This window comes from Heliangelus exortis, chromosome 21, assembly GCF_036169615.1.
Source record: "Heliangelus exortis chromosome 21, bHelExo1.hap1, whole genome shotgun sequence".
NCBI classification, from domain to species: domain Eukaryota; kingdom Metazoa; phylum Chordata; class Aves; order Apodiformes; family Trochilidae; genus Heliangelus; species Heliangelus exortis.
In genome coordinates, this window is record NC_092442.1 from 10,740,151 (window position 1) to 10,750,044 (window position 9,894).

Below are 9,894 nucleotides of genomic sequence, written 5' to 3' on the forward strand. Positions count from 1 at the left end.
CTGCAAACCACTGACTTTTCACATATTGATTTTAAGGTTAGCATCAGGCATAGCACCCTGATGTGAATTGTGTCCTTCTGCCCACAGGTCTGCACTGACAGGGATCAGACAGCCAATAACTGGCAGGGGGGAAACATCCCCTACTCCCCATGCATAACTGGAACAAAAGAAAACCCAGATTCATTAATATTTAGCAAGTTCTCACACTCTTATTAATGACAGATTTTTTTTTGGATTTAAAAGACTGTCACAGCCATTCACTGCAATTCCCCTGTGCAATCAGAGCAGTCCCTTTCCTGGAAGCAGTCAGTTTTAGGGCTCCATCTCACTTCCCCACTCAGGAACAGTTTGGGGCTGGAACTGTGCAGGCTGGAAAACAGTATCCATACAGGCATCTTTTACATGGAGACTTCTCCGTTACATTTATCTTTGGTCTTTGAGGTTGTATGTCAGTTTACATCTGCTATATATATGCCACAAGTTCCCAGTATTGCTTAAACACTGCTTGCATTATTTAAAATAATTACCAAGGCAATAGAAGCATATGCAACCAAAAACATCACCTGGAGGGAGAAGAATATCCGTTTTCTGTGAGCTGAAGGTGACATCCCAGGAGAAGACCTGCTAGCATCCAGACCAGGCAGCCCTGGAGGGTGCAGCCCCTCTGCCTGCCCCCAAGCCCCTCTTGTACAGAGGAGTCCATCTTCACTCATCACTTGGGAATACAGTTGGTTGGAGCTGCCACAAAAGCCATGCAAGGGACAGAGAGGTATCTAACATGCTCTGTTAGTGGATCTAATGCTTTGTGATAACACATTTTATCCATTCTGGAGGACAGTATTTAAACAGATGCTATTAGTGGTAGTATTTCAAAAGTCAATGGGGCTAAATAAATCTAACATTTACTTCTACTGAAAATGTTACGAGGCCAAGCTCTTTTTTTTTTTCTTTAAGGTGCTCAATCAAGCAAAAATACATACATCTCCCACAGAATTTACGACTGCCATGAACAGGAAAGCTTTTTGGTTAGGCTTTCATCTCTTCATGGGAAGAACTAAATTGATGATTTTTAAATAATTTACATCCCAGAAGCAGTATTAAAAAATTGTCCCAAATGGAGCTAAAAGCATCATAAATATAATTTCCTGACAGATTATATGCAATACTCTGATGAATGAATAGTTCCTGAAAGGACATAGGTATGAACTTGGAAGGTCTGACTCCAGTTTTCTGAAAATGCCAGCTTTGAGTAGTGTGCTGTTTGACTTCATTTTTTCTTGTCTTAAGCAAGCTCTTTGAGATGCATGAGTGTGCACTCTTTTTTCTTTCCCTTTATTAAACTGATGCTTATGTTTTGAAGAGCCAAACTAGCAAAAGCAAACTAGTCATCAATCCAGAATTTGAGGAAGGGAATCGTGACTCTTAGCAGGCTGGATAAAGATCCTTTTCAGCACATTATCAGTTTGCCAATGAATGCAAATGCTTTTTTCTTTCAGAGTGAGGGTGTGTGGGAGCCAGAGGAGGGAGTGAGGGTTATTTCTGCTGTTATAATGCTGAATTAAGACAACCACCTGCCCATCACGTATATCTAAACCCTTTCTGCTTTACAAAGATGACTGACATTTCACAGCCTCCTGTTGCTCATCTCACTAAAATATTAATGCATCCAAACCCTTGGTTCTGAACTTGCTGTTGAAAAAAGAGGTGAGTGTGTACAGCTTGACGTGTGAGTGATCCTTTTTTGCCATTAATGCAGTATTTCTTAGCACTGTCTCCTTGTGATTTCTGCCAGCTGTTTTCACACCACGTTCACCATCACAGCTTTCCTGTCTGTGCCCAGCTACCCCAGTGCCAGGTATGGTCCAGCCTGTCCAGCTACCTTTCTTCCACTGCTCTTCCTGTCGTGTTCTCTCACTGTGTAAACAACATGTTTCTCTGGAGGTTTCTAACTGCTAGTCTAAAAATAAGATGAGCAATTTTCTTCCTCATCCTTAAACATTCCAGGGACAGTTGGAATATTTGGTTGGCTTGACTGAGGACATCAGCACTATATGAGTAATACAAACTAAGATTTTTCTTTTCACACCCAACTGACCATGGTGAACATTTATGTGAACAAAAGGTAAGCTACAAAGTGTGGATTATGAGCAGATGCCCTGAATGCTTGCTCTGGAGGAGATGCTAATTGGTGTGGAAATATGACTCAGTTGCAGTGCCAAGGGTTCAGAGATCTTAAATTATTTTGTCCCATCCTGTAACATAAGACCAAGCAATGGTACCTAAATGATGATAATGATTATTATAAAGAATAATAATCTCAGAGGTGGGTACAGGGCTGGCTTGGGCCATAAGTAAAGCTCATCTCTGCCTCAAGAATCACACCCCAGACAGATCTAATGGAGAGCAGAGTGCCACTGAAGAAAAGGCTTGGGGAGCTGAATGGGAGCTGAAGGGGACAGAAGAAAATGGATGTGGATGAAGCAAGATATTTGTCAGACTGTCAACAACTGGGACCAAGACAAAATTGTCTTGGACTCCCATACTATATGATTGCCTGGCTAACACCTTCACCACAGAGCATGGCAACAACCCACAGGTCACCACAATTCTTACAGCCTGCTTTGTCTCTCAGAATTTAGCCTAGACAATTAGATGTTATTCTGCTAGCAGCACAGAAAAACACACTACTATATGCTTTTTCTGGTGATGTGGCTGGCCTTCTCATCTGCTGCTCTGTGACACCTTATTCTCAAGGCTGAACTGAAACTCAAAACAACAGTAAAAGCCTTTGATGCTTTCAGAGGTAGGAAGAGTGCTGTTTGGACAGCCAAGGAATGTCAGTGCTTGTGGCACTGTCATTAAAACCTGAAAAACCTACCTTGGCATGAAAATACTAAGCAGACCTTTTCACTGCATTGATGACAAAGGTTTTTATTTCATTACCACAGGGAACTGTGCTTATTTTGCAAAGCTACTTCTCCTTCTCCAGCAATTTAATGGGTGTAAGAATTTGTACCCTTGCATGTACAATATGGAAAGTCTCTAATTTGCTAATCAAGGTTTCAGGATAGGGTAATCATCCTGGTATTTAATACCAGCATTGTAAAAGTAATCATGTGGAAGATGTCCTGATATTGACAACCACATATGATGGATGCCCATATTTGCTGGATCCATCCATCAAACCACAATGAGAGCAGACACTGAACACTTCCATGGCACCGGTGCTACCTACCACACTAACTCATCCTACCCCAAGAAGATGGAACACAGAGATCCTAGAAGAGAAAAAACAGTGAGGAGCAGAGGTAAGACAAACACAGATGCTGTGGGAAGGACTCACAGTTTCTTTCCACTCAGAATGAAATCCAGGAACGACAACAGCTAAACCCTAAGGAGAGGAGGATGAAAGGGCTTCACTCCTGGGTGTGTGACACTGCTTCCCCTTTGTGGGACCAGATGCAAGCAAAGAAAGAGGAGAAGAAAAGCTAAGCTGGAGCTGAAAGACGTTTTTTTTTTTTTTAAAAAAAAAAAAAAAAAAAAAAAGAACAAAATGAAAATGATCCTGAAAGAACAACTGTTCCTTTCAAAGCCATTAGTTTGGGAAGCTGGCTGTAAAAGGGTACATTTTTGAAATGTGGCTGTGGTTACCAAGCAACAGCTGAGCCCCAGCTCCGCTGCCAGCAGCGCCTGGGATGAGGGGGGGTCAGCCCCCACAGCAGGACCCCCGTAGAGCAGGGTCCCATGGAGCAGGCACAGCCTGGGAGGGGTGAGGATGCTCCACAGGGACCAAGCCCTGCTCCAGAAACAACCCTGAGGTCTGAAAGGGGAGAGGGTGGAAAACCCACTGATGCATTTCACTTTACTGAATCTGACGGAGGAAGAGGGAACAGAGGAAAACCTGAAATACACCCAGCAGCTGCAGCAGAAGAGCTCTAGTTTTATGTGGGTGTAACTATGAGCATAATTACTATATACTATACATACTGATGTGAATTATTAAAACTAAGGGAAACAGCAAACAAAACTTGAAGTTAACAGTTCTCACATGCTTTGGACACACTGAAGTGCTCAGCCGGGTTTAGTATGGCTCAGGGATCTAACACTGGAAAGAAGAAATACATCCACCTGGAACCCCACACTTCAAGGCTGGTTCTGTGAGAAGCTGAAAACCCAGAACCCCAGCTGGTCCAGAGCGCCATGGTGTTCCAACCCAGTAACTTCAGACAAGGGTATCATTACACTTAGCTAATCCTCCAGCCCTTTTGTTACCTCCATTACTGCTCTAAATGGGAATTAGGCACAACAGGTGCTTAAATCAGGCTATGAGTTTATCTGGCAAAAATCTAGGCTTAAATCCAAGCTGTACAAAGATCCAAGGGGTTTAATCGAGCTGTCTGGAGCAGAGATCTGGGTTCAAACATCTTCACTTCAAACACTAGCAGACAGACAGAAAAAAAGTGATTAAATATTGTAAGAGATGGATGGATGACAATACCAGAAATGCCCAGCTACTTCTGTCCTGTTCATCATGTAAAAAAGGAGGACTGGGGACATAAACCAGTTGTCCACACATTTCTGCAGCCCTGCTGACGACTTACACATACTTTGTGAGTGCACAGGAAAATTGTGGCATGGGTAACCAAGCTTATTTCATTCTGTTAACTATCACTGTTATTCTTCCCTTACAAAGATGTATTTCAGTCCCTTTGTTTGCCACCAAATGTTGGCAACAGTGCCAACATTTTTTAAATCCTTAATACTCACTTTGAGCATTGCTGAACGCCTGCCTGTTCTGATGTTGCAAGAGAAATCAACATACCACTTCCAGTTCACCATTTCTCTATCATTTGTCTTTCTACATTTCTCTGTGAGGTTGCCCTTGTCCTTCCATCATGATTCCCAGCTCTCTGCATGGACTTCTGATGGGTTGCCATGCTTGTTGTTTGGCATGCACTTAAAACTGGAGGGAGGGGGCAGCTTTTGCCAGAGCAAACCTAGTAGTGCTGCCAGACAATAAGCTAATTCACAGGAACAGAAGACAGCAGACTAATTGCTATGACTCAACTATCTCTCCTTTCAAAGCTGGGAAAAGGTGGTGACTGTTAACTGCATGGCCAGCCTGCAAAGAGTACTGAACAGTATCCTGGCTCTCATTTAACCTCTGAATCAATGTGGTCTTCGTTGTGCTGGGTGTTCAGAGCTGTCAGTTCCTGATAATGAATGACTGAACCAGCATGGGACAAACCCCCTGGTCTAGTCTCCCACAACCTCACTTTTCTCTACAGAATCTGAAAGGGAGGCTATGGAAGTTTCTGAGAGGTGCTGGTGCTATTTTATAAAACGGGTAGACAATGGAGACATTCAAATGTTTACGGCTCAGATGACTTTCTATCACTGAGATTTTTTATGGTCCACTAAAATTAAAGAACAATACAATACTTGTCAAAAGAGCAAGCCTTCAAGTAGAAACAAAAGCAGACTTAGTTGATGGAAGACTTTCACTAGTGTTGCTTTCTGATTACCACAGTGAAAGGTGTTATCATCCACATGATACAGTCTGGCTGAGCAGCTTCAGTAAAGCATCCCTTGAAATCCAGCTCTGTGTCTGAATGGAAGCAGGGGAGGCAACATCTCAAAAGACTGGTGTGGTGCAGTAACCTCTGCACACCTAAGATAGAAGTGACACAAGGTGCCAGTGAAATTGTAGGTACATTTGTCTTTCTTCTCTTCATCAAACAGCTGCTTTTAAAATATAATACCAGCCTAGACCATCAAAAGGCACCACTCAGGAAACTAACAGTGCTTTAAGCTAAATGTGTTTTCTGAGGCTGAAAAACACTTGAATAGGAAGGACAAAGATAGTAACCTGATTTGGCCAAAGACTGTTCATCTTCCTTGAGCTCAGCACAAAGGGATCCCAGAGTTAAGACACACAATACCAGGAAGGAATATATATTCAAGTTATTTTTGAAGTCACTTGAATAGTGAGAAGCGCTCTGCTTCACACAGATTGATTGAAAACACAGTTTTCTCTTAGTCCATCTACCCTCACAAACCAGAGCACACTCAGTATTTTGCCATTGCTCCTGTAGGCTGATAATCATGGACAGGGCCATGGGGCCAAGACAAGCACCAGGGAGCAGCAGTTCACATGCCTCTGCTCTGCTCTGCTCAGTGCCTGCAGCTGATCCCCTTGCATTGTCTTCTGTTCACTGACAACACCTGGCTTTCTTGTTCTTCTTCAAGAGTACAGTAAAGCTATCTCATCTTTTGTCCCACTGGATGCATTTCTTTTCCCGGGGATGCTAACCACATCACCAATGCTTTCTGGTGCAGCAGCATGTGCAATTGCCATCTGTGTAGTTGGCACATGTTTGAAAAGATATTTTAGAACTTGTAAGAGTGTAAATGCAACATGACAAAATCCTTAACACAACATAATGTATGCCGTAAGTAAGGGAAAATCAACAAGTTCACAGTGTTTGGTACAGGGAAAAAAATCCCTGCACATGTGCTACAGAATCCCTCTTCTCCCAGCAGGCTGCTTAGAACTGCCTCCACACCCACTTGCTTCAGGGCAAGCCTGCTGCCAAAATGTGCACATGGCAGCAGCTTGCCACAAATCTTTTCCACTTTCAGTTAAATCAAACCAGCCCCACATTTCTGAGCTGGTGCTAGGTGATGAGTACTGAAGCAGTAAAGGATCTGCACAGCGTAAATACAAAAAGTGCAAAGAACTACATGCAATTTTTGTTATTTTGAAGCTTTTTCTCACCTTTTTATATGATGCTAAGTTATAGGTAAGAAATAAAATCTTAATGACCTTTAGGCCAGCAACATCCTGACCAAAACTCACCATGTTCACCTGTTCCTTTTTCACAGCATACTTCAGCCTTTAGTACACTGTGGTTGAGCAACAGGCACAGCTATCGCTATGGCAGTCCCTAATTATGCTCAATGTCTAGCTTCATCTTTCAAATCCCTCCTGAATTGGGAAATTGACTTAGTTTCCCTTTCCTACACCTCATATTTTCAAATGTTATTTTACCTCCACTTAAAACCCAGGACTGTGTTCAAGACCCTCACCTATGTTATCCTTGTTGTTTAGTTAATTTACCTTTGGTTCATTACCTTGCCATACAGATTAGCACTATTTCAGCATCTGCCCTTATTTTCATGGCTTTAAAGATGTTTTAGGAGTGTAAGATTCTTTGCTGATCTCACAGTTTTCAATAAACGCTTTGTGCCTGCCACTGGGCACACTGGGTGCTCTGAAACCACTGCAAGCTTTGCCACTAATTTTATTAGACCTGATAGTTTTCCATACATTAAGCATAATATGACATTTACGTTATGAAACAAGTTGCACTGAAAAAAAGATTTACGTTGTCAGATACTGAACTGCTGTTTTGCTCTGTCATTTCATGAAATAACTGAAAATTGTAGGTAGGCATTACATGGAATGCCTCATCTTTGTGTATTTAGGACTATTTAATAAAAAGGATCTGAAAACTATTTGCTACATTACATTCATTTATGAAACCACGCAGTCTTTCAGATGCTTCTTCTTGAAACCACACTAGCAAAACCCATCACTTTCCAGAACTGATGCTGACTTTTACAATTGAGTCTATTTTCTAAAGTTAAAGTTTGAGTCATTTATCACAAGAACTGCTCCCACAACAGGATCCTAAAAGTAATACCACTCATTTTGCAATTTCTGTGCTGTATTTTGTGCAACAACAAAGCAGAACTATCAAGCAGAGAAAGAAAGTGCTTAGAAGTTTACTCGGATGCAGAATGCCTCCAACTGCCACTCATTCCGTCCATTTTACAACAGGACCATAAGGCACATATGCTTTATTTTCCTGATTTTGCCCCTTTTCTCTTAGTGTTATTAGATACCATTTTTCAATGTCTGCATCCTGTTTATCTTTGTACCCGTTTTTTTTTTCTTTGCTCATTCTTACACCATTTTTGCCATGTAACATGTCAGATTGTCCTTTGAATTTACAGTCTGACCCATTTCCCTCTTAAATTTAATAGGACCTGCAACAGGCACTTCTATGGGTCTTACCAAGGTATAGCTTCTCTGTAGACAATGGGATGACACAGATGAGAAAAGTGTGAGTAAAACAAGAGTAATGTCCTGCAGGTCTGAGTCTGAAAACATGTGAAACAATCTCACACATCATTCTTCATAATAAACACCACTCATGCCTCTTCCCATTCAGCACCGTATTTTTACCTTCTCCATCCTAGCTGCAGGAATTGTCAGCAGTGCTGTGTGAGGGAGCAGAAGGTGGTGGCACAGCAGCTAACACAGATGGATGCTGAAGGCCCATTATTCAGAATCACCTGAAAGCTTTTTGGTGCTCAGCCTTTAGAGTGATGACTTTGCATTGCCATACTCCAGACCTCGTCACAGCGGATATTTCTCTTTAAGGCATTTAAACTGCAAGTGTGAACACAAAATTAAAACAGGAACCCCCTCCAGTCAGGAAGGATTAAACTGAGCTGATCATCACCCAGCTTTGAGGCATCCATACATCTACCTCTGCTCCTTCCCAGCGATGAGAAATGTCAGCAGTGAGGAGCACTGCCATCTCCCCTGGAGTACACTACTGCCCTTCCTATATCTTCCTTGCTGATCTCCAAGCATGTTGCTGGTTTGAGTCTTAACCAAAGCGACATGACACTGCTGTTTGCAGCCTGTGATCCCCTTGGCTGGGTCACCTCGCAGCAGCAGGGGTAATGCCTGTGGCTGCACCAAATGCAGCAAGTCCCCCGTGGTATTTTGTATAAAAAAATCCTGGAAACAAGCTGGCATCAGAGAGGGCTGACATTATATAAAACCCGGCAATTTGTCTGGGCTTTGCCTGATCTCAGAAAACAAGGCAGAGCAGCTGCAGGACCCCCAAATGGCAGTCATTGTTTTGATATCAGATTTATGAAAACACATCCCATACCAAGACAGCAGCACAGCCCTGGGACACACTCACCACACCAAGCAGGTCTCACTATCACCCTCAGAACTGTGCCAGAGGCTCAGTGCCTGCTCCTGCCCACATGCACCTGCAGAGCCTGGGGTGGGGGACTGTAGTGCAAATTTGGTGCATTTTCAGCATCTTTTTTCTTGCTGGTAGCACTTAACTTCACCTCCTGCTACTGCTTCACCTGGGCAGATTCCTGTAATTCTAGTAATTTAGGCCCAAATTCAGCACAACATTTAAAAACATCATTGCATTAAACACTTGATCAATTTAATTTTAATAAAATTAAGTTAATCTCAGACTTTCAGTCTTAAAGATGTACACACACGTAAAGGCTGGATGAGCTGAAATCTAGCAGATGCACAACTTCTCAGGGTAGGAATACACCTCCAGACACTAGTATTTTAACATTTGAAAGTTACATTGTCTCAGGGTTCTTCCTGAACCAAGAATTCACAAGATCACCATACAATTACAGCCCTATTAATACTTTAGGCCCCAGAAAATATTTTTTAAGAGCAAAAGCATTTTAGCTGTTCATTTCCACATCCTACTGAAGTATCATCAGATTTCTCTGAATATAGACCTGGATTAGACATGCACGCATGGATAGGAGTGATGGTCTACAAAGTCTCCACAGGTATGATTTAAATATATAAAGATTTTTGGAGATGATCAAAACCACACACTTAAAAGTGTGCAGCCTACAAGCATTCAAATCCAGATACTTTGAGAACACTTATAAAATCACAAATCTCAGTGTGAACAGGTATCAGAAAGGATCCCATCTGTGCAGTGCAGACAGCAGAGCAGAGCAGGCAGTCCTAACGACGCACAGCACGCTGCCTTTCAGCTCTCACATTCATAAATAATTTACTCCTATCCATCTGTGCGCAGA

General features: G+C 42.3%; 1 long non-coding RNA gene across 1 annotated transcript in view; it reads right to left on the reverse strand.

The window, feature by feature from the left end:
* Positions 1 to 9,894, reverse strand: part of LOC139805960 (uncharacterized) — a 163,820-nt gene that overhangs the window by 80,685 nt on the left and 73,241 nt on the right. The gene's annotated exons all lie outside the window — the stretch shown is intronic.